Consider the following 26,235-nt stretch of genomic DNA (forward strand, 5'->3'; position numbering starts at 1 on the left):
GGTACTTTGTGATGTCTAGCATGCCTGGGTCAGGAGGTGGGGAGTGAGGGGAGAAGGCAGAGCTGGTGTTGGGAATCTAGAGAGAGTGATAAATGACCTCGACAGTAGGGAGGCCTGGAGAAGATGTAGAGGAAATGTAGTTGATTATCTAATTCTAGGAATGAAAACTATCAAGTAGTTGGTAATTTTCTATTTGGAATAAGCAAATGACTTTCCCCATACATATAATTTTTTTTTTAATTGCAAGGCAGGGATAAAGGTCAGGGAACTCCTCTGCTAAGAAACCCCCATTTAGCATCCAGGCCTACTAATCCAAGGTTTTTTTTTTTTTTTGGTGTGTGTGTGTATGTGTGTGTGTGTGTGTGTGTGTATGTGTGTGTGTGTGTATGTGTGTGTATGAATGTGTGCCTGTGCTTAGGACACGGAAGTATTGAACACAGCTATTCTGACGGGGAAGGCGGTCTCAGTTCCAGTCAAAGTGGTTGCCGTTGGAGAGGATGGCTCTGTGGTGGACGTTTCAGATGCAGTGGAGTGTAAGTCCACAGATGAAGATGTCATTAAGGTATGATGGGGGCTGGGTGGGAGAGATCCCTTTGGCTCTTCTTAGCGTCAGCTTGCTTTGACAGTTTTTTCTTCTGGGTTCCGTCTGGCATATTCTAAACTGCTATATTAAATGGAAAGACGCAGTGTTGGGCCTAGTGTCTAGAGAGCCAGCTGTGGAGTCAAGATCAGAGGAAGTAGATCTTTTAGGCCATCCCTCTCCCTCATTTTGTAGGTGACGAAATGGGTCCAGGTGTTTCTTCTGTTACTTATAACTCATGTGTCATTGGTCTCTAAGGCTTCTTTGAGTCTGTTTCTATGATCCCATGTCCTTGGACAGGTCATTATCAGCCTGGTCCTCAATTTCCTCATGAATACAATGAGATGGTTGAAATAGATGGTCTCCTGAGGCCTTTCTAGCTCAAAATGTACTTTTTGCTTCCTAGTCCTTTTCCTGGCTTTTGGAATTCATTTGACTAGACCACAGCTTTATCCTAGAAATTCCCTCTGTACCTGGGGTCCACTTGCCCTGGAATATACAGCCTTCTCTACAACTTTCTCAACCTGGGTTATACCTTTGTAAGACCTGTCCCCTTCTCCCATGGGTGAGTTCTTCCTGGAACCTCTATTTTTTTGTGGAGGGATATAAGCTGGTCTTCATTCCCTTCTTGACCCTGTTTCTGATTTCCAGACTTCAAAATAATCCCTGCCCTGCCCACTCACTGGCTGGATTTCAGCTCAGGTCTTTCTGACTCCAGGTCCAGTGCTCTATCTACTGTGCCACTAGGTTCTTATTATTCTTATAATTATTAATTTATATTAATATTATTAATTAATATGAATTTATATCGATGCATTAATAGTATTAATAATATATTAATATTAATATGTATCACTGACTAAGGCATTGGCAGGGTTCAGGCCTCTCTTTTATGTCCCCTTGCTAGCCCTGTAAACTCCTGTTTTGCTCTCTTCTGGTCAAAACTTGTTTTCAGGAAGATCTTAATATAGCCATTTACACTTTAGTATGTTTAAAGAACTTTCCCAGTGCCTAGAAATTCATACTCACATGATGGTGGCTTAGAATCATAGCATCACAGAAGTTCTGGGCCTTAACACATTCAATACAGACACTTAGTAGCTGTATGACCCTGGAAAGTTGCTTAACCTCTCTGAGCCTCAGTTTCCTCATATGTAAAATGAGATTTGATGGTAGCCTCTAAGGTCACTTTTGCCTCTGGTGCCTTTCCTCTGAGACATCCCCAATTTATCCTGTATATATCATTTTTATAGAATTGTTTGAACGTTGTCTATCCTAGATTCCCTTCTTCCTTCCATCTCTGGCAGGTCATCAGAACTTAACAGATGTTAGTTGGTCAACTGGCAGACTTGGTTTCAAATTCTGGATCTACTGCTTACTTCCTATATAGCCTGGAGCAAGACTATCTGGGTCCCAGTCTCCTTCATCTGTAAAACTAGGGGGTTGGATTAGATGGACCATACAGTCCTGTCTAGCTCTCGATGTGCTCCTAACATCCAGCTTCCAAGCCTATCCCATTATGCACCCTACCATGCTTGTCTTGCTAAGCCTACAGTAGGAGGTCTGGACATCCCACTTAGGATTTGGGAAAGATGGTTGGTGCACAAGATATCTTAGTAAAACCTTGTACTTGAGAGTCAGGAAAACCTCTGTTCAAATCCTGCCACTGACACTTACCAGCTGTGTGACCCAGGCAAATAATTTAAGCCTCAATTTTCTTGTCTGTAAAACAGAATTAATAGTGCCTATTTGAACCATAATGCTCTCTGTCCATTTTTGTTCATTGTTTCAATCGTGTCCAACTCTATGTTTCGTGTTTTCTTGGCACAGAGACTGGAGTGGTTTTCCATTTCCTTCTCCAGCTCATTTTACAGATGAATAAACTGAGGCAAATTGGGTTAAATGGCTTGCCTAGTTAGTACATGTCTTAGGCTAGATTTGAACTCGTGAAGGTGAGTCTTCCTGACTCCAGGCCCGGCACTCTATTCACTATGGCCTAGGGCCACACAAAACATGCTTGTGATAAATGACATTAAAATATACCCTAAAATAAAAATTTTAAACCCTTTGGGAAGGGCTCCTCTGGGAAGTAGGCCCTCTAATTGCAATTATTTTCTTTTTCTGACTAGATACTAAACACTGTTGTTTATATGTTGTTTGAAGGACTGTAAGAACTTTCAGCACCCTCTAAATCTCGTGTCTGGGTGCAAAGCTCTGATTGCTTCACCTTAGTTACTGATCCAATACCTGTAGCATCTATTATACAGTGTTATTGTGAGGCCCAGATGCTATAATTTTTGTAAAACCTTTTTTATTTTTTTGCTTTTTTGGAGGGCAATTGGGGTTAAGTGATTTGCCCAAGGTCACATGGCTAGTTTTTTGTGTTAAGTGTCTGAGGCCGGATTTGAACTCAGTTTCTCCTGACTCCAGGGCCAGTGCTCTATTCACTGCACCCCCTAGCCACCCCCTTAAAACCTTTTTTAAACCTTAAAACATGACATAAATATTGGCTATTATTATCGTCACCATTATTTCTCCCAAATAAGTACCCTCCAACACATAATTTTGTGTAATATTAATTCACTCTAAGCGCTTACTTTAGGGTATTTCTCTGGCTCCTCTGAATCAGTGGTTGGGTTTCTGATCCCATCCAGGTCCAGCAGGTGGCTCTTCCATGTCCTTGGCAGGTTGCTGTTTGAACCAACAGAGTGAATATCTCTGCATGTGCCCAGTTTTTCTTTAGCTCATCCGTTGGATTTATCTTTTGTAGTAGCAACCTCAGAGAGCCGGGGTAGGGGCATCTGTGTCTTCAGAACTGTTTCTCCCACTTTAAGAGATCTCGAGAACTCTCAGATCTCTCAATTATTATTCATTTAAAAAAATAAATGCTGAATCCTCACCATCCTGAGACTATGTCTGCTCTTCTAGAAAGGCTTGCCATAAAATACCATCTTCACAGCCTCCAGGTAGGTTAGGAAGCCCTTTAGGCTTTTTGTTGTTATTGGTCCAAAGAGAGGAAAGGCCTGGGTGGAGTTGGACATTTCTTGTTTCTTTCTACTCTACAAGACTCAGCGGGAGATGGCCTGAAGGAGGTTGTTGCTAAAACCTGGACCCCTTTTGATTGAAGCAAGAGCTTTTCCACTAGAAATATTATTCATGTGAACCCTAATCAGAAACAATCTTTGGGAAAAATCCAGCTTTGGCACGGCAGGCTTTCTAAGTTTGGAAAATGCACTTTTACCAGAGATAAAAGGGAAAAGATCTTAAGACCTGGGCCAATGCCTCAGCTTGGAGGCCTGCTGCAAGGGGGCTTTTTGATGAAACAAATCTAAAGTGGCTTAAATCTTAAAGCATTAGAGAGAGCTGAATCTAATCATGCTACCTTCTCAGGGTAGAACCCAAAGACTGGTTGCTCATTGCGCTTTGTGACATTGATAATAATTGATGTAGTGCATTTGGCTTATAAACAAACCACTTTACTCAACAATGGCCTTTTGGGGTGAGCAGCACCAACATTATTATCTCTGATGCATGAGGAAACTGAGCCTCAGGGACAAGAAGTGACTAGAGACAAAGGTTAGTAGAATGCTAGGCTTGGTGTCAACAGACACCTGGGTTCAAATCCTCCCTCATATACTTAATACCTGTGTTACTCTGGGCAAGCCACTTAACTCTCTGATCCTGTGTGTCATCTTCAAATGAACCTAGAACCTGCCTGCCAGGGTTATTGTGAGGGTCAAGGGAGGGGATGTTTGCAAAACACTTTGCAAACCTTGAAGTGTGATAAAAATGCTCTTATGTGAAGCATTTTATACATATCACCTCCCTCCATCCGTATAACGACCTTGGGCTGTGGGTGCTGGTGTTACCTTCTTATTCATGCATGTGATTGTTTTTGTTGTCGTTTCCATCATCAAAGCTTCTTGAGAACAGGAACTGTCTTTTGGCTTTCTTTGTGTCCCCAACTCTCAACACAATGTAGTATGTATCTCAGCATGTAGTAGGTGCTTCATAAATGCTTATTCTACCATCATCATCATCATCATCATCAACCTTTATGTGCCTTAGGATAGATACTCCCTAGGATCATTGGGGGAAGTGGGAGGAATAAGGAATTTTGGAAACCCTTCAGTCCAACCCTTTCAATGACTTAGTCACAGACTGGAATAAGTCACTAATGGATTGTGTGTGACCCACCAGTAGAATGTAAGGTCCTTACCTAGGGTCACACAGGTAGTAATTGTCAAAGGTAGGGATTTAAATTCAGGTTTTCTAGACTTCAAACCTATCACTGTGTCAGACTGACAGGGCAGGCAAAAAAAAGTGTATATTGGACCCATTTGGGTCCAGAGGTAATTAATTTACTTTCCAAAGGAACTCCCAGACAGGCAGTCCCACATTAATCTTCATGAGGTGGCATATTAGTGATTTTTTTTCCTTCTCATTAAAATTATGTTCTGACTATGTAAAGGGTCATAGTTTTATTTTCTCCCAAATCTGATTAGTAATTGTGTTGTTTATCAATAAATTGCCCAGCTCTCCAAGGTTCCCAGATCATCAGCATATCAGCTGAGCTCTCTCTGTCTTTTGGGAGAAGCACAGAGAGACTACATATCAATATCATAGCTAGTCATCTTCAGCTTAACTCTGCATTAATTAAGTTTTGGTGCACCTGGAATTATACAGGCTGGAGAAAGATGAGATAGTGAAAGGTCAGGAAAAGGACATTAGAACAAAGTTCCCCGATTTTTAGAATGCTCTGGGGTCACTTGCCTTTGCAGAAATGGCCTGTGACAATACCACTTCTAGGGTTGTATCCAAAAGAGATCATGCAAGTGGGAGGAGGACCCATCTGTACAAAAATATTTATAGCAGCTCTTTTTGTGGTGGCAAAGAATTGGAAATCAAGGGGATGCCCATCACTTGGGGAATGGAGAAACAAGTTGTGGTATATGAAGGTAATGGAAGACTATTGTGCTATAAGAAATGAGGAGCAGACGGACTTCCTGGTAACCTGGAGAGACTTATACAAACTGATGCTGAGTGAGAGGAGCAGAACCAGAACTTTTGTACACAATTGCAGACACATTGTATCTGTGATGATTGACTTTGATAGACTGGGCTCCTCTCAGCAGTGCAAGGCTATAAGACAACTCCAAAGGACTCATGATGGAAAAGGCTAGCCACATCCAGAGAAAGATTTACAGAGGCTGAATGTAGATTGAGGCAAACTGCTTATTCTCTCTCTCTCTTTTGTGTTTTGTTTTGTTTTGTTTCTTCTTTCTCGTTGTTCATTCCATTGATTATAATTCTCCTTTACAACTTGACTAATGTTTAATGAGAATGTATTTGTAGAACCTATATCAATTGCATGCTGCCATGGGAGGGAGGGGGGAGAGAGGAAGGGGGAGAAAATTTGGAACTCAAAAGTTTGTGGAACTGAATTAAACTAAAAATAAATAAATAAATTTTAAAAATAAAAAAAGAAGTGGCCTGTGAGGGATGAAAGGGGTGATGGAGGTAATAGCAGCACTTCCCTCCCAGGGTTGTTGTGAAGATCAAATAAGATTAATTTTAAAGCACTTAGCACAGTGGATGGCGCATAGTAGGTACAATATAAATGTGATGATGATGATGTTCCCTGATGGATATGCTAGTCCTTATCCCTGGGTTATCTTAACCCAATTCAACTTGAAAAATATCTGTTAAGTGCCTGCTATGCACACATACAAGACACCGTGCTAAGGACTGGGTATTCAAAGACAAAACTGAGACAGTCCCTTCCTTCAAGGACATTACATTCTACTGAGATGGAGGAGATACGTTGCGTTAGTAGGTATCTAAATCCAAAGGGGACTCAGATGGCCTTTTCCTCTGGTTCTGAATCTATGCTCCTATGATTATGAAAATATATAAATATATCTGTATCTACATAGTAAATGTAAATTAATGTTGGGGAAGGGGAGGGCATTAAGAACTGGGGGCAGGGATCAGGAAAGGTCTCCTGCATAAAGTGACTCTTGAGCCAAACTTTCAAGGAGGCTCCAGGTATGAGGGCCATCCAATCTATAGACCAATCAATGAATATTTATTAAGCATCTGCCATGTGCCAGGCATTGAACTAAGTGCTAGGGATACAAAAAAAGACAAAAGCAAGTATTTGCCCTCGAGGAGCTTACAATGTAAGTGGGGGAGACAACATATATATGTATGTGTACAAACAAACTACATACAGGATAAATGGGAAATAATTAACAGAGGGAAGGCACTGGAATTAAGACGTGCTGGGGAAAGCTCCCTGTAGCAGGCAGGGTTTTAGTTGGGAATTAAAGGAAGTCAGGGAGCCTAGTAGTCAAGAGTGAAAGAGGGAGAGAGTTCTAGCCTGAGAAATACCCAGAACAAAGAGATGTAGTGTCTTGCTCATGGAACAGCCAGGAGGCCAGTGTCATTGGATGAAAGAATATGTATTGGGGAGTAAGGTGTAAGTAGACTGGAGAGGTAGCAGGGGGCTGTGTGATGAAGGGCTTTGAATGCCAAAGAGATCATTTATTCTATCCTGGAGGCAATAGGGAGCCATTGAAGTTTATTGAGTAGGTAAGTGACATGTTCAAACCCATGCTTTATAAAAATTAATGATTCGATGGAGGATGGATTAGAGGAGGAAGAGACTTGAGGCATGCAGACCCACCAGCAGGTACTGTGGTAATTAGTGGAAAGGTATGGAAATTGGAGATGAAGTGTCATATGTGGGGAACACCATTATTTATATTGGCAGTTGCATTCATGTAGTTAATATACAAGAATTATGAAATCTCCTTCTGACTCTTCCTTGAGTGACAGAATTTGAACAGGATAAGATGGTCAGTAGCTACTTTCTGATGAAGATGTATATCTGACCTGTGTTTCTTTTATCACAATAATTTCTGAGTATTTATTTTCCCTTTCCCTCCCGAGAAACAAGGAGAGAAAACAACCAAGCAAACAAAAAAAGATTGGTTCAGCACAACCACTCGACACATGTAACATGGATGTGGGCAGTCTTCCCCACCCAGAATCCCCCACCTCTCTGGCAAAAAGCAGGAGCTGCATTTTCTCATCTCTTCTCTGGGACCAAACTTGGTCCTTAGAGCTTATAGGATTCCAATTCATTCTTTTCATTTCTATAATTGTAGTCATTGTGCTGGTTTTATTTTCTTTACTCTGAATCAATTCATCTGAGCCTTCCCATGTTTATTTTAATTCTTCATAGTCTTGATTACTTTGGGTATCTTAATATCCCATTGCACTCACATATCACATTTTAAAGCTATTTCTTAATTGTATCTACTTCATTTTCAATTTTTTGATATGACAAAAGGGATGTTATGAACACTTTGGCATGTAGAGGACCTTTATTTCTACCTTTGATTTTTATTTATTTATTGCTTTTTTTGGAAGGGGGGGAAGGCAGGGCAATTGGGGTTAAGTGACTTGCCCAAGGTCACATGGCTAGTAAGTGTTTGAGATCAGATTTGAACTCAGGTCCTCCTGATTCCAGGGCTAGTGCTCTATTCACTGTGCCACCTAGCTACCCCATACCTTTGATTTCTTTGAGGGAAGAGGTTTAGCCATGGGATTTCTGGGTCAATGGGGAATAGATGTCTTAGTCCCTATTTTCTAATAATTCCTGATTGTTTCTATAATATACTGCTTCACAAGTTCACTGACAGAATTTGTGTACCTGTCTTCCCCAGCCCCTTCATCACAGACTATAAGAATACTATCTTGGCATCTGTGTGGAGGACAAATTGGAATTAATTGATACATTTATTGAATTTCTACTATTCAAAGAAATATTTATTAAGTGCCTACTGTATGCAAGGCACTGTGTTAAATACTGGGATACAAAATTAAAAAATGACAATCCCTATCAAGTTTACCTTCAACTCATCGGGTAGGATATTGTAGCACCAATGGAATATTTACAGTGCCCACTATCACTATACCTGCATGGTGCTTAATCGCAATATATATATATATAAGACAGAAGCAAAACATTTATTCAGACACCAGAAAATAAAATCCCCAAACCAGTAAACTGATTCCATCATAGTAGCAAAGAAGTTAATAAGCCACAATAGCAGAGAGCCACAGCATCCTTTAGCCTTCCCACATAGCAATATTTACTCACAAGCCTGACTGACTCCCTGGGACTTGTGCTCTCCTCCCAACCGTCTAGTCTAGCTCTGACTCCCAACTTCCTGTGGGCTCTGCTCTACCCTTCAACACACTCCTGCCACCACAGGCTCCATGTGATTGCATTCAGCATATTAGGGGGCAGAGTATATTTTCAAAACAGAGAAGGTCTTCAAATTCCCTTAGGCTTATTAAAGGGGCAGGGAAGATCTTCAAATTCCCATTCTCATTACAGACATGTATACAGAAAACTATAATATATAGTAAGTAGTGAAGAGGGCAAAGGAGAGATCAGAAACAGTCTATTGAGAGTAATTGGGGAAAGGGAGAGAAGTGATAACTGGGGATCAGGGAAGGCTTTATAGCAGGAGAGCTGAACCTTGAAAGAAGAACAGAATTCTGAAAGGTAAATATAAGAACAGAACATTCCAGGCACATTAATACCCAGAGACAGGAGAAGATGTGAGATCAGTATTGTATTGGGCATTGTGTAAAAGCAGAAGTCCTGTGCTATGGGACGTGGTCTATCCTGAAACCCCATTTGCTGTTTCTGGAAGATGCTATTTCATTTCCCACATTTATGATTTTGCCTATGTCCAGAATGTATTTATAATGCCAGTCCTATCAAAGTGGATGGGGTGTCCCTTGATTTGGGCTCCTCTTTTTGCCCCTCACATGGAGTGTGTAGACATCCCATGAGGTAGGTGTGGTCATCTACTTACTCTCTGGATTGGCACCTTCCCAACTTGCCCTCACTTTGAAAGGTCTAGGTTTCTAGAGAAAGACCATCACCTCATGGTTCCACTGAAACTCTCCAAGGGTCCTAGGGATAACCCAGTTGAAGGGAAGTAACACTCTCCTTAGTCACTACTCTAGCTCTTGAGTTCCCATCCATTTTCACAGCCAGACACGTACAATCTAACATACCCACACAGTGTGTTATATTTATACAACCAGCCACTCACAATAATACAGCTTTAGATTTCAAACATAACCATTTTTACTTGGCAAGTAGGCAAAAGGAATAATAATAAACCACAGAAACTCATCTATTAAAGCAAGTGCGCAAAAATAGAATGTATCAATTCGTACACAAACCTGGACTACACTCCTCCACAAACACACTCAGTAGGTGGGGGGAAGAGTGGGCACACACTCAAAGGAACCCAGCAGGGAAGTACATGGGGGAGGAAAACCTGTGTGCTTGGGATCACACAGCTCTGGACTACAGGGCTTGATAGCACCATTTGGGAACATCCACCTCATGTGAAATGGCTTCTCTGTTCCCTGATTACCTCTTGGTCCTCATTGCTCTTCAGCTGGGCAAATTTCCTTCTCCTCTCTACTCTACCATGGTATTTACAAGATCTTTCAATTTCAAATCACCTTAGAAGTTATTTAGGAAGTTTTAACTGTTCATGTGAATAGCACTTCTTTTTAAACCAGAGACCTGTCAAGCTTGTTTGAATCCTGGAAGGTAGTAACATGCCCTACCTTGTCTTCCTTTATTCTTCAGTTCCCCAGGCTCAAAATTCTCATGTCCTTCAACCAGTTCTCAAGTAGTATGATCTGCAGGGTTTTCCTTCACCATCTTGACTGCCAAGCTTTCTGAGCTATCTTTGATGATATAGACCAGGCCAACTTTCCCAGGCACTGCTTTGTCTACTCAGAATTCTATTCCCATATCAGTATAGATAAGTCAACTTTTCAAACTTGGAAAATAAACCTAGCCAGCTCACCAGGATACAAAGCAGCTGCAAATCCTCCTGTGCATTTCCTTTTGCCACTAGAACTGTCCTCCCACATGTAGCATGACTTAAAAAAATTTTTTTTTTAGTTTTTTGCCCTTTTTAGACACAAAAACAGGTATGTGCAAATGAACTCATGTTCCATCATTCTTTGTAAAGTCTTCAACGTTGTCCTTTGTTGTTCTTGAAACTACTTCTTTGTACTTATATTTCTCTTTGTTGTTGCACAATCATTTCAGTTATATCCAGTTCTTCATGACCCCATTTAGGGTTTTGTCGGCAAAGATACAGGAGCAGTTTGCCTTTTCCTTCTTCAGCTCATTTTACAGATGAGGAAATTGAGGTAAACAGCTTAAGTGACTTGCCCAGGGTGATACCATTTGTAAGTATCTGAAAACAGAATTGAATTCAGGTCTTCCTGACTCCAGTCCTGGTGGGCTATACAGTGAGCCTTCTAGCTGCCTTTATATTTCTCTAGTTTTCCATAAACAAAAGTTCTTTATCTCTTTAAAATTTCAAACTATTCACACAGAAGTTCACATTCTACATCTTTCACAAGGTGATTTACATCTTTACTTTTTTACCACAATTGGCTCAAATCCTGTTTGAATACTGGGTTTCTTAATGCACATGTATTAGAAGTTTTTGTTAAAAACAAAGTTCTTTCCCTACTCCTTTTCAACAGCAAAATGTTCATTCATGGTGGTGACAATATATTATGCCTTTTTTTTCCTTTTTTGGAGGGCAGTTGGGGTTAAGTAACTTGCCCAAGGTCACAGAGCTAGTTTTTTGTGTGGGGGTATTAAACGTCTGAGGCCAGAACTGAACTCAGGTCCTCCTGACTCTGGGGCCTGCACTTTACTCACTGCGCCACCTAGCCACCCCTTACCCTTTTGCAATTGAAATAACTCTTGTCCTTCAAATTAAAAAAAAATGTAAAAAAATTATAAAAAAAATTGTAAAAAAAATTTTGTAAAAAATTGTAAGAAAATTATTTTTTCCATTTCTCCACTTAACTACACATCTTTAAGGGATGGGGCATCTTACACCCTCCCTCCTCATCTCTGCATCTTAGAATCTCTAGTGTTCTTCACCCTCGAGCAAAAGATATTCAATGCTGAGCACCTTTTATAGGATGGTTTCTTTGATCCCTAGAGTTATCAATGTTCTCCATTGTCCTCAAACTATCATACATATATTTCTCTGTTTCCATGTTGTGTTCCACACTGTCCCCTGCCCCCACCCCAGGATAATGTAGTGTAAACTTCTTGAAAGCAAAGATTATTTTTCCATTTGTTTTTATGTACCCAATACCCATTCCACAGAACCTTGTACATAGTAGTCCATAGTCCAATGCCTGTTGGAATAGAGACCAGACTATCACACAGCATCACAAAATTTCAGGGTTGGAAGGGACCTCAATGGCCTTACAGTTCAACCTATGAGTGTAAAAGCATGGCTTCTACCCTTTGTCCAACAAAGGGTCATCCATACTTTGCTAGAAGACACCTACTGCAGTAGGTGCCCACTACCTCCCAAGGCACACTGGGCTAGAAGCTATAGTAAGATTAAATTTGCTACATTACATCTTCCATCCAGTGATCCTAGTTCAGAGCTAATTCCTCCTTCCAGGTGATAGCCCCTTTAGAATATATGATCCTTTGATTATAAGTCATAGAAACTTGGAAGCAGTGATCATTTCTCCCTCACCCTGAAAGTCTTCTCCAGGTTTACCATCCCTAATTCCTTCACCCAGGCCTCAAATGGTATGGTCCACATGGCTGTCACCTTCCTGGTTGTCCTCCTCTGGGTATTTTCTGGCTCACATAGAAGTCAGTATCATTCCATCACTAGGAATGAATTATATTCTCTTTCTCCTACATTAAAGAGCCAGACCTACAAATTCCTGTTGTCAGGCAGTCTGGTTTCTCTTGACTAATTTTGTCCCTTCTTTATCCTGGCAATTTAGACTTTTATTGTTCCTTTCTAATTGGAGATATGTCATACATTTCCTGTTGGCCAGAATATGGAACTCTGTATTCTCAACCTTTTGTTACTGTTTGGGAGATTATGATTTCAATATTAATTAGACAGTTAGTTTGTTCACTTCTGTCTTTGGCATCTCCAATTAAGAACTAACATTCTGGTATTGTTCCTGCATAATGCAGTGAATTCTTTTAATGTGCCAGCCCTGGGCTGCAAAGACCCTCCAGCTTGTCTCTTCATCCAGAACATTTCCATGTGCATTTTTTCCCTCATCCATTCTCTCTTCCTCACCTGAACACCCCCATCTAGAGACTTTAAGACCCTGGGTTCAAAGATGGCAGAGACCTCTGAGGCCATCTGGTCCAACCTCCAATTTTTTTTTAAAGCAATTGGGGTTAAGTAGCTTATTCAAGGTTACATGGCCAGTTATTTCTGGGTGTGGTGCTAAGTATCTGAGCCCAGATTTGATCCAGGTCATCTCGACACTGGAGCCGGTGCTCTTACTCGCTGAGCCACCTGGCCGCCCCTAAGCAATTGGGGTTAAGTAACTTGCTCAAGGTTACACGGCCAGGTGTTTCTGGGTGTGGTACTAAGTATCTGAGCCTGGGATTCGATCTCCAGGTCATCCCGACACTGAAGCTGGTGCTCTTACTCGCTGAGCCACCTGGCCACCCCATCCAACCTCCAAATTTTACAGATGAGGAAAGAGAGGTCCAGAGAAGTGGTGACTTGCAGCAGAAACAGGATTCAAACTCAAGTCCTCTGCCTCTAAATTCAGTGCATTTCCCCCCACTGGACCTTGCCACCCCCCTCAGTGGTTCATCAGTACTTAACTGTGTTTTATTATGTATGCACAAATACAGTACTAGGTGCTGGGAGATTAGAACAGAAGTATCAAACACATACTCCCCTTTCCTCCCTGTCCCCCAACACTACTGAGTGCCATCAACCACATTAAAACATAATTGGGAAATATTAAAAAACAAATAAAAATACAACAAAACATAGATATTATTAATATGTGGTTTTCTAAGTCAATATTTCTTCGGGATCTATGCATGACTAAGTGGCTTCTGTGTCTTTTTGAGTCTGACCCCACTGACTTAGTGTCAGAGTTTAGGGAATTCAGGTCTCTGACTACTGAGAGATAACCAGTTCCATGGGTGTCTCACTGAGAGTCCAGAGATGGTGACAAGGATTTGAATACTTCCCAAATGTCCCTCTTTCTCTCTTCTGAACTCCTCCCACTTTGACCTATTTTATTGGCCCTGAAATGGTAAAGCAGACTCTGGACTCCAACCTATATCAGTTCATTGGATCTCTTGTGGGAAGAGACAATGTTGTGTCTTTCTCAAGGTGTCATTATGGCTTAGTGGAGAGAGAAGTGAAATCAGAAGTTTAAAGTCAGAGAATGAGAACCAGAAGGGACCTTTTGTGGAATGGGCTCTTTGTCCACAACCTCATTCATCTTCTGCTTCTTCCCCCTCCATTTTAAAAATGAGGAAACCAAGGTGTCCCAATAGAAATTTCTTAACCATAGGGACTGGACTTTGAGACTTTTTGTTTTTTTGTTGCTTGTTTTTTAAGACTGGACTTCTCTATCTCCCTTGGGCTGGAGGTGCAACAAAATTGACCCCATTACTTATTGGCATGGGGATTTGGTCTGCTCCATTTTTCTGGCATTGGCTGGCTTGGGTCTCCTTTGGCAGCCTGGTGGTCTCCGGGGCACAAGGACTCTCCACATTGGTGTTAGACTAAATGCTGACTCCCAAGCAGGTGTTTACATTCTACTGGGGGGAGGGACAAGATGTACATATATAGACATATAGAACACATATAAACAGTAAATACAAGGGGAGAGTTCTAAAAGCTAGAAGCATCATGAAAGGCCTCCCGTAGGAAATGAACTTTAAACTGAACTGTAAAGGAAACTCGAGAGTGTATTACAGGCATAGGAGGAAACCAGTGAAAAGGAGACAGGATAAGCCATGTTAGGGGTGAGGAACAGAAGGAAACATAGTTTAGCTGAACTCAGAGAGTGCATGAAGGGGAATAATATGGAATAAGTCTGGGAAGGAAGGCCTTTAAATGCCAAATTAATAAAGGAGTTTATATTTGAGTGAAGAAGTAATAGAGGTCCACTGGTGTTTGCTGAGCAGGGGAATGATATGGTTGGAAGCATCATGGTTCAGGGGAAAGTATGTGAGTTTATAACATAAACGTAAAATGAATTGGAGAAGGAAATGGCAAATGGCTCCAATATCTTTGCCAAGAAAATCCCAAGTGGGGTTATGGAGAGTCCGATATGACTGAACAACTAAACGATAACAACTTGTTAGATTTGGAGTCTTGGGACTTGGGTTCAAATCATGTCATTTACCACTCGTGTGACCTTGGGCAAGTCACTGAGCTTGTTTTCTTATTGAAGAAATGAGATTGGCCTAGATGACCTCTGAGGACTTTTACCCTTAGATAATCTGTGATTCGTGACTGGTTTAACTCTGGCTTTTAATGCATCACTTTGGTAGCTGGGTGGGGGATGGATTGCTGAGGGCAGAGAAGTAGACAAGAAGGCCAGTAGGAGCCTGTGGTTACTGTTCAGACAGGAGGTGACAAGGACCTGAGCTGGGCCTCTGTATCTCGTCCTCAGTGGATCATCTCTATGACTGTCAAGATGACCTTTATCTGAAGCCAGTCTGATTTTGTTCCTTATGGACAATCTTCTTTGAGCCTTCTTACCTTTAAGCGGAAATGGAGATTCCTTATTCAACTTGACCTTTGAAGCTCTCTGGCCTTCCCAGGATCTTTTACCTTCCTTCAGGATTCAACTCAACTACTGCCTCCTTATTGGAAGCCTTCCCTGGTCTCACTTAAATGCTCTTTCTTTCCTCAAATGGCCTTGATTTTATCTGTTTACACATTGTATCAAGGCAGGTAGGGGGCAAAGTGGATGAATTGTGGGACTTGGCATCAGTTTGAATCCTGCCTCAGAGATTTTCTAGCTATATGACCCTAGGCAAGTCACTTAATTGTCCTGTGCCTTAGTTTCCCCGTCTGTAAAGTCCTTATAAAGATGTTGTATCAAATGAGTTAATGTATAGAAAATCCTTGGTAAACCTTAAAGAGCTATATAAGTGTGAGTTATTATTATTATTATTCTCTTTGGTAGAAAGTAAAGTCCTTGAAGGGAAAGGATCGTTCAGTTTTTGCCTTGTATTCCCAGCACTCCACATAGAATAGTCAGTCAACAAACATTTATTGAATTCTTATAAACATGGCTTTTACCATTCCTTGTGTCCTCGCTATGCTGAACACTGAGTATGTAGCGCCTTCCCTTAGGGAGCTCACACTGTAATGAGGCAGACAGGGTGCATATAACTAGGAACATGCATGATATGTTCAGAATAGATGGGGGACAGTCTTGGTAGGGAATGCATTAGCAACTGGGTTACGCCAAGAAAGAAAACAAAAACAAGCCTCTTGTGGAAGATGGGACCTGAGTCGAGGCTTGAAGGAGATCAAAAGGTGGAGGTAAGGAGGGAGAGCATTATAAGAGAAGTAAGACAGCCAGGACAAAGTCTTGGAGGCTGGAGATGGAACATGTATGAGGAACAGCAAGTATGCCAGTGTAGTTGACTCAGGGCATTCTGGAGGGGGTCAAGTATAGGAAAGGTGGAAAGGGACCATGAAGGACTCTCAGGGCCAAACAGAGTAGGGTGCATTTGATCCTATAGGTAATGGGCAGCCATTCTTCTCTGCATCATACAGAATTCAATTTACTTGGTGCACATGGTTTGAATTTTCTTGTGGGCATACCCATTGTTTCCCTTCAATAGAATTGAAACTCCCTGAGAGTAAGTTTTGCTTTGCTTTATCTTCCTGCCTCCTGTGTAGGGTGTCAGTTGATTAATCAATGCTTGTTGAATGAATGAATAGATGAATGGAGGAGCCAAAAGCTGCTATGAATTAAGTTAACACTTGTAACTGAATTTGCATTCTGTTAATCACAACAGTATCTACATACATTTGAAAAATAGTAACGCACATATGTGGGAGACATTATTTATTCAGTCTGCAGAAGGTGTACGCTTGTTTATTTATCACCATCGGAGCCATTTAATGAGTTGGCGATGCTGTCGTTTCCTTGGGAGATGGGAAGTCTGGTGCACATATGGATTTGGGGACCCCTCACAATCAGTCACTCCTGCTCCCCTCCCCGTTAGACTCCAGGGATTTAACCCCAGTGAATGTTTGCAAAGTGACTTTCTGATACCGAGTTCTGCCTTTCCCCTCAGGGCTCTCAGTCGCGTTATTGCTTGTCTCCAGACATTCTTGGGCTATTTGCTCTAAATTTTATAAGATGCTATTAGTCACAGCCATTGAAACTGTCAAAGGCTCTCTCCCTTGACCATTGTCTTAGCTTAAAGTGATGCTTGGACAATTCTGAAACAAGGCAGGCCAACAATCATTGATTGATGCATTACACCCTGACTACAGATGGGGGTGATAATGGATTCAGCTTCTCATGGTGGATACTGGGAAAGCTTGTTTGATTTCTCCTCCTCTGATTATGCATTGTCACTGAAAGAGGATTATTTTTTTTTCCACCCAGGAAAATTACTTTGAAAGAAGTTACCTTATGAAAGGGGAGACTGTGGCCAATTTACGGGGATGTACTGAGGGTGAAAATTCTTCTCACTAAAAAATTATCTGAGAAGCTACTTGGCATAATTTGGTAGAGGATCAGCCTTGGAAGCAGAAAGATCTGGGTTTAGGAGTGTGCTTGTAAAGGTTTAACAACCAGCTCTTGGGGAAAAAATGAAACAAAAGCAACAACATATGACCCACTTTTTTTTTTTTGAGGCACACTTGTAAGTTCAGTCTACAATATTACATTTTCCCCATCACTCCATCACAAAACAATAAATCAAATGCTGATTTGTAGTATCTTTCAATATTTGAGGTAAAAATAGTCACATTGAAAATTTTAAAAATAGCTCATGATTCAGTTTACTCCAGAAACGCTCTTGTCTGGGTTCCAGTTCAGCCCCTGACTTGTCATCTTGGCTGTATGTTCCTGGGTGGATTGCTTACCCTTTCAGGGTCTGAGACACTCTCCTATACTATGAATTTTAGAGGTTGTCTACTGGTGAAAGGAGCACTCATACTACTTCTCCTCACTTGACAAGGTCAAAGGCCAGGACAATTTAAAAAAGGAAAGAATTCTCTGAGCTGATGATCATTGTCCCTACACCTTCTGTGATCTTGTCCTTCAGTCAAACATTGCTAGAAAGTAAAAGTATTTGCCATGATGGCTGTGACTGTAACTTGGCATGGTGGGTATGGTGGGAGAGAGATTTAAAGTCAACAGAGTCCTATTTCCAGCACACACCCACTATGTGACCTTGAGACCTTGGCCTTAATGTCTCAACTTCAGTTTCCTCAAGTATAAACCAGGGATCATCAGACTTGCTGTGTCCCCATCACAGGCTAGTTATGAGGCACCGTTGAAATAATGTATATCAAAGCATTTTGTAAATTTAGCAGAGCTATATAAATGTCAGCTCTTTTTATTATCTTTTGGAAAAATTTCCCAGGGGGTGAGAAGGGAGGTTTCACCTTTGTTTTTAACCCAGCTGCCTTCCATCTGATGCTTAAACTTCCCACAGCATCGACTCATCATGGAGAACAGGTGGGTCAACCCCATTTCCTTCCCTGTGGGTTTTTGCAATTTGTTGTGCCATCATCCCTTCTGTTGACAGAGTTGTCCACCCTTGCTTTGGTCCAGATCTATCTGTTGACTCTTGCCTCTACCCTCAGAACCCACCATCCTATTCATTGCTTTGCTTTGTTACATTCTGTTTGGAAAGCCTAGTACTGATTCTCTGTCCTCTCTCCTCCCCTTAGCTCCCCTCCTCTCTTTTTTCTCTTCTCTCCACTCTGTCTTTTTTCTCTCTCTTCTCTCTCTCTCTCTCTCTCTCTCTCTCTCTCTCTCTCTCTCTCTCTGTTTCTCTTTCTCTCCTCTCTTTTTCTCTCTGTCTCTCCTGTCTCTCTCTCTCTCTCTGTGTCTCTCTTCTCTCTGTGTCTCTCTCCTACCTACTCTCTCTTTCTCTCTCTCTCTCATACGGCTCCATTCTTCGCCTTTTACCTTTTATGGAGTCTCTATTGATTCTCACAGAAGGGGACATGAAACACTGTCCTTGATGCACTACGCAAGAGGCAGAAAGTGAAGTGCCCAATCCATCTTCTTAGTTTCAGGCAGTCAGTCAACAAGCATTTATTAAATGTTTACTGGGTGCCTAGCACCGAGCATCCAAAGACAAGCATAGTCCCTATTCTTAAGGAGCTCACATGTCATGGGGCAGGGGATGTGAAATAACTCAGTTCCTGCAAGCTCTATGCCCAACTGAAGGGAGGTCATCTCTCTGAGCAAGGCACTAGCAATTAGCAGGACAGGAAAGGGCATCCTGTGAGTAGAAGAGCAATGTAGACAATAATAACAACATCGTAAAGACAGACAGCTTCAGGAGATGTAAGACCTGCAGTCAGAGCAATGGATCACCCTGATCCCAGGGGCTGATGATGAAGAATGCTGTCCTCCTCTTGAGAAAAAGGGGATGGACTCCAGATGAGGAATGAGACACACTTATTTCTTTGGCTGTAGCCAATGTGAGAACTTGTTTTGCTTGACTATGCATATTTGTTACCAGGGTTGGGTTTTCTTTTTTCTTTTTCTGGGTATAGGAGGAAGGGATAAAGGAGAGAAGATAAATTCTTATTGATTGAAAAAAGTAGTTAATAAAGAAAGCCCTCCTTAGAAAGTAGATTTCGAGTCATCTTGAAGATGTTGGCATAGCCAAGAGTTGGGAGTGAGGGGGCAGTGTTCTAGCAAAGGGGAATAGCCAGGACAGGGGACAGAGATGGGAGGGCATCCCAAGAAATGCAAGGAGGTCAGTGTTATCATGGAGCACAGAAGGGAGTAAAGTGGAATAAGAAGGGACCCAGTCCTGAGTGTGGGCTTCATCTGGAAGGTGCAAACTGTTGACTTAGTGTGACACATAGCCGAGAAGAATGATGCCTTTTTTGTTTTAAGCAATTGGGGTTAAGTAACTTGCTGACGGTTACACAGCCAGTTATTTCTGGGTGTGGTGCTAAATATCAGAGCCCGGATTCGATCCCGGGTCATCCCGGCTCTGGGTCCAGGGCTCTTACTTGCTGTGCTACCTGGCCGCCCCAAGTGATTCCTTCTAATGTCTACATTTGGAAACCTGAGATTTTTAGAAAGGATGCTGCCAAGTTGGAGGGCAGTGCCAAAGGGCCTTCACCAATTCCATGTGAAGATTGGTTGGAGGAACTTGGGAAGTTTAGCCTGGAGAAAAGAAGACTCATGGGATGAAACCTTCATAGGTCTATTATATGGAAGATGGGGTAGTTTTCTTTAGCTTGACTCTATAGGCCATAAATAGGAGTAAAGGATGTAAGTTGTGAAGAGGAAATTTTAGGTTTGGTAAAAAAACAAACAAAAAAAACCCAAAGCAAAAACCAAGCAAACAAAAATATCCTACTTACTGATTAGTAGTGTCTCAAAGTGGAATTAGGACTGCCTGGGAGGTAGTGAACCTCCCCACCCCCCAAATCATTGAAGGGATTCAAATAAAGCCTGGATGACTGCTTGTCAGTCTTGAGGTACAATTTGAATTATGTGTCCTACGTGATCATTTCCAGCCCTGGGATTATGTGATTTTGGTTTTCCTTCCTAAACCTGAGACTCAATACATATCCTAAACCCTTCTTCCATGCTTTTATAACTTATCTGTTTCACCAAAAAAATTATGAATGGATTTGAAACACTTGATTACTTTCTCTCTTGTGTCATTCACGATGTGTTTTAAATCATTGCTAGATTAGAGATGGGGATCACCTCATTCCTATTCCCACCTGCCCACCCCTCCCAAATTATGGGAAGAACAATGGCTGTGTGTGATTTGTTAGTCATCTCCAAAGAAGATGGAAAAGTCAACTTAAAAGTATAGCAAGAGGGTTTTAACATTAATCTGTTCAGCATCAGACATGTGTTATGCATTTGTTGTATGTCAGACACTGGGCTAGCTATTGGGGATGCAAAGCAAAAAGTGAGACTGTCCCCATACCCAAAGAACCCACAATCTATTGAGGGAAATGGATGTCCACAGCTGATCAAATAACAGAACTAGGATAAGGAATACACTTGTGATTTCATTGGCATGAGGACCTCCAGTGAGGAAACTCTCTTTGCCAGTGTGGGTCAGCTCCTTCTCTTCACCTTTAGAGAGTTGTCTAGAATACTTAGCAATTAAGTGATTTATCTAATAATGATAATGATAACATTTATATAGTGGTAATTTTGTCCCAGGCACTGTGCTCATCACTTTTACAAATATCATCTTGTTTTGTCTTCCCAACAATCCTGGGAGGTAGGTGCTATTATCCACATTTTACAGAGAAGGAAACTGAGGCAATGTCAAAGGGTCATGTAGGTAGTATCTGAAGACAGATTTGAACTCAGGTTTTCTGGACTGAAAGTCCCATGCCCTTTCTACTACACTACCCATCTGCCTCCAATCTCTAGGTTGGCACAATGCATATTAGAGGAGAGACTTGAATCCAGGTCTTTCTAGCTTTGAGGACAGTTTTTTAATCTACTCTCAAAAACATAAGATATATAAAAAATAAATATAAAGTGATTTTTTTAGTAGAGGGAGGAGGCATCCATAACTGGAAAATTAAAAAAAAAATAGATTTCTTGTAGGAGGTGGAAATTAAGATGAGATTTGAAAGGATCCAGAAATTCTAAGGGGTCAGAGGTAAGGTGAGAGAGCATCCCTGGCATGGAAGTAAGAGATGAAATATAATGCCACGGAAGGGGCATCCCTTGACATGTTACCGGGGCAAATCTTTCTGTTGCACATGAAACAAAGGAAATTATATTCTCTAGCTGCCTGCATGGCAAGGGCTAATATTCAGTAGAATTCTCTGATTTCTGTATGGCTTATAATCCTATCTGCACCACACAGACTTACCCTTTAAATCCTATTTATGTAATAGGTCTACTCAGACTTAGGTAATGAGCAGAGGTTTGGCTGTAGCTTTTTTTAATCTTCATGTTTTGCTATTTCAGGAAATGCCTTTGCTTTGAGAGAATTATTTCTACTGGCTGACTTTTAAAGGGGAGCACATTAGTGGGGACTCATGAATTCTGGTTTAAGGAGTTTCCACCAATGTTCTCACTTTTTTTTTAAAGCAATTGGGGTTAAGTAACTTGCTCAAGGTTACATGGCCAGTTATTTCTGGGTGTTGTGCTGAGTATCTGAGCCCGGGATTCGATCCAGGTCATCCCGACACTGGAGCCGGTGCTCTTACTTGCTAAGCCATCTTGCCGCCCCTAATGTTCTCACTTTTAATAGTCATTAGAATTAGTTCAATGTGGAAATATGTTTAATATGATTGTACATGTATTGCCTATATCAGATTGTATGATGTCTTGGGGAGGAGGGAGGGAAAAAATTGGAACTCAAAATCTTATAAAGGTGAATGTTAAAAACTATATATATAATTGGAAAAAAGTAACATACTATTAAGTGGGAAAAAAGAAAAAAAATAGTTCAAAGTTTGGCCCTCATTTGGACATTAGTTTGGCCATACAGAATACCATGAATCTGGGTTATTCTTCCTCTGGGGAACTTAATTTTCAAATATGAAGGAAAGAATCCTTTAAGGGGAGCTACATGTCCTTTAGGAATATCAATTTAGCAGCTTTGTGGAATATAGATTAGAGAGGGGAAAGGGATGACATAGGGACACCAATTAGTGAGCTTTTACAGTAAGTCATACAAGAAGTTAGACCTGAAACATTTAGACCTGGTCGTGATGTGAGTGAGAAGAAGGAGACAGATCTAGGATATATTGTGGAAATACAATCAGTAGGACTTGATAACTGATTGAAAATGAGGGTGGCTAAGAGTACAAACCAAAGAATGACTCCCACGTTGTGAACCTGAGTTATGGGAAGAATAGGGGTATCTTTGGTCATCTTGAATTTGAGATGCCTGTGGGATACACAGGTATGGATATCTTCCAGGCAGTTGCAGATGACTGAAGGCCAACAGAGAGTTTAGGATGGGAAATGTTGATTTGGGAATCATCTTCATGCAGATGATAGTTGAGGTAGAATATTAAGATAATAATAACAGGGAGATAAGATTATTTAGAGAGAGAGAGAATGGAAGAGCCCAAGACAAGACCTTGGGATATGCTCACAAATAGGGAGTGGGGCATGGATAGTCTTACAAAGGAAATAGGAAGAAAATCATGTCAGAGCAGTGTCCTAAAACCCATAAAAAAGAGTATTTGGAAGTAGGGAGTGGTCAACAGCCTCAAATGTTGCAGGGAGGGGCAGCTAGGTGGCGCAGTGAATAGAGCACTGGCCCTGGAGTCAGGAGGACCTGAGTTCAAATCCAGCCTCAGACACTTAACACTTACTAGCTGTGTGACTTTGAGCAAGTCACTTAATCCCAATTGCCCTGCCCTCCCCCCTCCAAAAAAACAAAAAAAAAATTTTTTTAAAATGTTGCAGAGAAATCAAGAAGGACAGGCACTGAGAAAAAAACCCCACAATTTTTAGCAATAAAGACATCACTGGTGATCTAGAAGAGAACAGTTTCGGTTGATTGATACTATTGGAAGCCTGATAACAAGGCTAGACACAAATAAGTGCTTGACAGTAGGCACTAGAACTGGTTATTGAAATAAGTGATTGAATCTCTCTGTGTAGTAATTCTCAATACCGGGATTTGTTTGTGGCGCTGTTCTGTAAAATTAATGTCAGGAGTTCCAAAGCTCAGAATGACAGGAGCCTGGAAAAAGGAAGCTCAGGTCAACATGATTTCCTTTCTTCTCCTGAAGTTTGAACTTTGAAGGAACTGGGGATATTTATCACAGAGAAGAAAAGTCTTAAGAGGAGACATGATGGATGCCATATGGTAGAGGTTGCGTGCAGTCCTTTTGTCCCCAAAGGGTATTTGTATGTTGTACTGACCCCTCAATGCAACTGTCCCAAAGTAAAAACATCTTTCTCCCTAGACCTAGTTTTCCTCTCATTTCTAGGGTCAGAGATCTTAAGCTAGAATGACTCTTAGAGAAATAACCTTCTCCTTTTCTAGACAAGGGCAAATAGGCGCAGCATAGGTCATAAGTGTCAGAACCTGGGACTCTTTCCATTGTACCATGGAATCACCATTCATGCTTAAAACCTCTTCAGCCTCCTCATCTCTTTCTTCTTCCTCACCCCTCTATCCAATAAGTAGCCAAATTTTGCTTTTTCTAGCTCTGTATTATCTTTTTAAAATAAGTTTTGTTGATAACATTTTTAAAAAAATCACAGTCATAAAATGGGTGGATACATTGGGAAGCAAAGGTGATGTCAAAGCTAAAGGCATCAATAAAAATGAAGAAGAAATCCATCATTCTTGGAATTGAAATTGAACATAACTTAGAAACAAAGAAGGGCAACTAGGTGGCACAGAGGATAGAGTGCCTGATCTGGAGTCAGGAGCCCTGAGTTCAAATTTGACCTCAGACTCTTACTAGCTATGTAACCCTGGCCTTAACCCTTTTTTCCTCAGTTTCCTCATGTGTAAAATGAGTCAGAGAAGGAAATGGTAAGCCACTCCAGTATGTTAGTCAAGAAAACCCCAAATGGGGTCATGAAGAGTTGGATGTGACTGAACAAAAACCACAACGAAAAATAGAAACGAACAACATTAAGCAAAAACACCTAATTCTGTGACATATCTGACAAAATACATTGTGGTCCCCTACCTATTTGTTAAGAGGAGCGAGATGTGTTTTGTTATTAATTCTCTAGTACCATTATTTGTTTTTAATTGCTCACCATCTGGATGCCTTTTAGTTATATTTTCACTGAAATTGTTAGAGTCACTGTGCATCATTGAGCTTTGGGGTTCTCATTATTACTTCCTATACAGATCTTCTCTATGTTAGATTGGTGGCACAGTAGATAGCACTCTAGATCTGGAGTCTAGAGTTCACATCTGGCCTCAGACACTTCACCTGTGCCTGCGTCAGTTTTCACATCTATGAAATGGGAATAATAATAGCCCCTACAACCCAGGGTTGTTGTAAGGATCCAAGGAGGTGACATTTGCAAAGTGCTTTGTAAACCTTAAAGTGCTATGTAAATGTTGGTTCTTATTATTTTCTGCAGCAGTCTCCTTCTTCTGTTTTTATTGCTGTTTATCACTCCAAAGTCTCCTAACTGGTTGCGCTGTCTCTAGTCCTGAGAGACAGTGAAACTGTTAAGACCTAGATTTTTTTTTATGGTTTCTAGTCTGTAGAAATAGGCAAACCACTGAAATCTAAGGCAGTGAAACCAGCTAGGAGACTATGGAGTGGTAAAAGGAGGTCAGAGATGTCTAGTGACACCTACCTGGTTTTACTGTCTAGTCTCTTTCCCTCTGCAATCCATCCCTACTCACTGCTGGGAAAGTAACTACACCGATCCATAGATCTGAGCACGTCACTTCCTCACTCAAAAAGCCTTCACTGGTTCTCCTTTGCCTGTGGAATAAAATACAGACTACATAATATGCTGATCAGAGCTTCTGACAATCTGACCCCAATCTACCTTTTTGGTCTGATTTCATGGTATTCCTCTTGATCCACTGTGTTGTAGTTGAATATAGTACAAACTGTATCTGGAATCAGAGAACCTTGGTTTTAATCCTCCGCTGGCACCATTGAGCAAATGTATTCCCCTCTTGGGGTCTCAGTTTCCTCATTTGTAAAATGCGGAGATCTGAATAGATGGCCTGTTCTAGCTCTATGATTCTGTGGACCATATACTGATCCTCAATCTCATCCTGGTGTCTCCTGCCTCATCCATTTAGCAGCATCTGTGTTTGGGGTTCAAATGCTGGTATAGGGGCCTCCTAGCTTTGTCCTCATTGGCATAGTTAATTGACCTCCATGATTCTCAATTTCTTCTTCTCACAAGTGAGACAAAGTCTTTTTCTTTACTACCTCTCAGAGCTTTCCTTTGCAAGTTCCTTGGGTAAGGGTGGGGTTGAACCATCCCTCTCCATTTTAGCTTTGATTCCTTAACTGGGTGAGGACATGCATGTCTTGATCAATGAATTCCTCAGGGTTTAGACTAAGGGCTAAAAGAACTTCCGACTGGACTGATGCCACACAAGAATCAAGTTCATGTTTGACTAGACAGAAAACTTGGTCACAACCTGGGGATTCTCTCTAAATCATCAAATGAATCATGTGACAGGTGAAAGATGAAATAACTGAGGAAACAAAGATTCAGTCTTCTAAATATATCAATTTATTAAGCAATGCATGCCAATTGCCCAGAAACCAGGACCAGACCTCCTCAGCTTAGATCTGGAAATCGAATACAGGCAGAGATAGACTTTTATACCTTAAAAACAATTAGTTAAATAAGACCAATTAATTAAAAGGAAACAATACAATGTTAGTAATCTGATTTATAATTGGAGGAAGATTAGGGACTTTGAAAGTTGGGAGGGAATTAAGAATCAGAAAAAGAGGTGTTCTACTCCCCCCAAATGTCTGTGAACAATCAAAGAAACCTGGAAACAATAACTGATTGACCAGTATGGGGCCAGCTTTCAGGTGAGACATATGGGTCCCCTGAGATGTACAATTGTGAGAAAACTCCTT

The 26,235-nt window shown here is 41.1% G+C and overlaps 1 protein-coding gene across 1 annotated transcript in view; it reads left to right on the forward strand.

Moving 5' to 3' along the window:
* The first annotated feature begins 348 nt into the window (after positions 1 to 348).
* The window catches only part of LOC138157799 (transmembrane protein 132B-like), a 137,820-nt gene continuing 111,933 nt past the window's right edge, over positions 349 to 26,235 (forward strand). The window contains exon 1 of the mRNA XM_069083641.1: positions 349 to 562. The gene's annotated coding sequence lies outside the window, so the exon portion shown is untranslated. The remainder of the gene's footprint in view (positions 563 to 26,235) is intronic.

This window comes from Petaurus breviceps, unplaced genomic scaffold, assembly GCF_028583685.1.
Source record: "Petaurus breviceps papuanus isolate PSGF00001 unplaced genomic scaffold, PetGlider_PUasm1.0 101, whole genome shotgun sequence".
Lineage (NCBI taxonomy): Eukaryota > Metazoa > Chordata > Mammalia > Diprotodontia > Petauridae > Petaurus > Petaurus breviceps.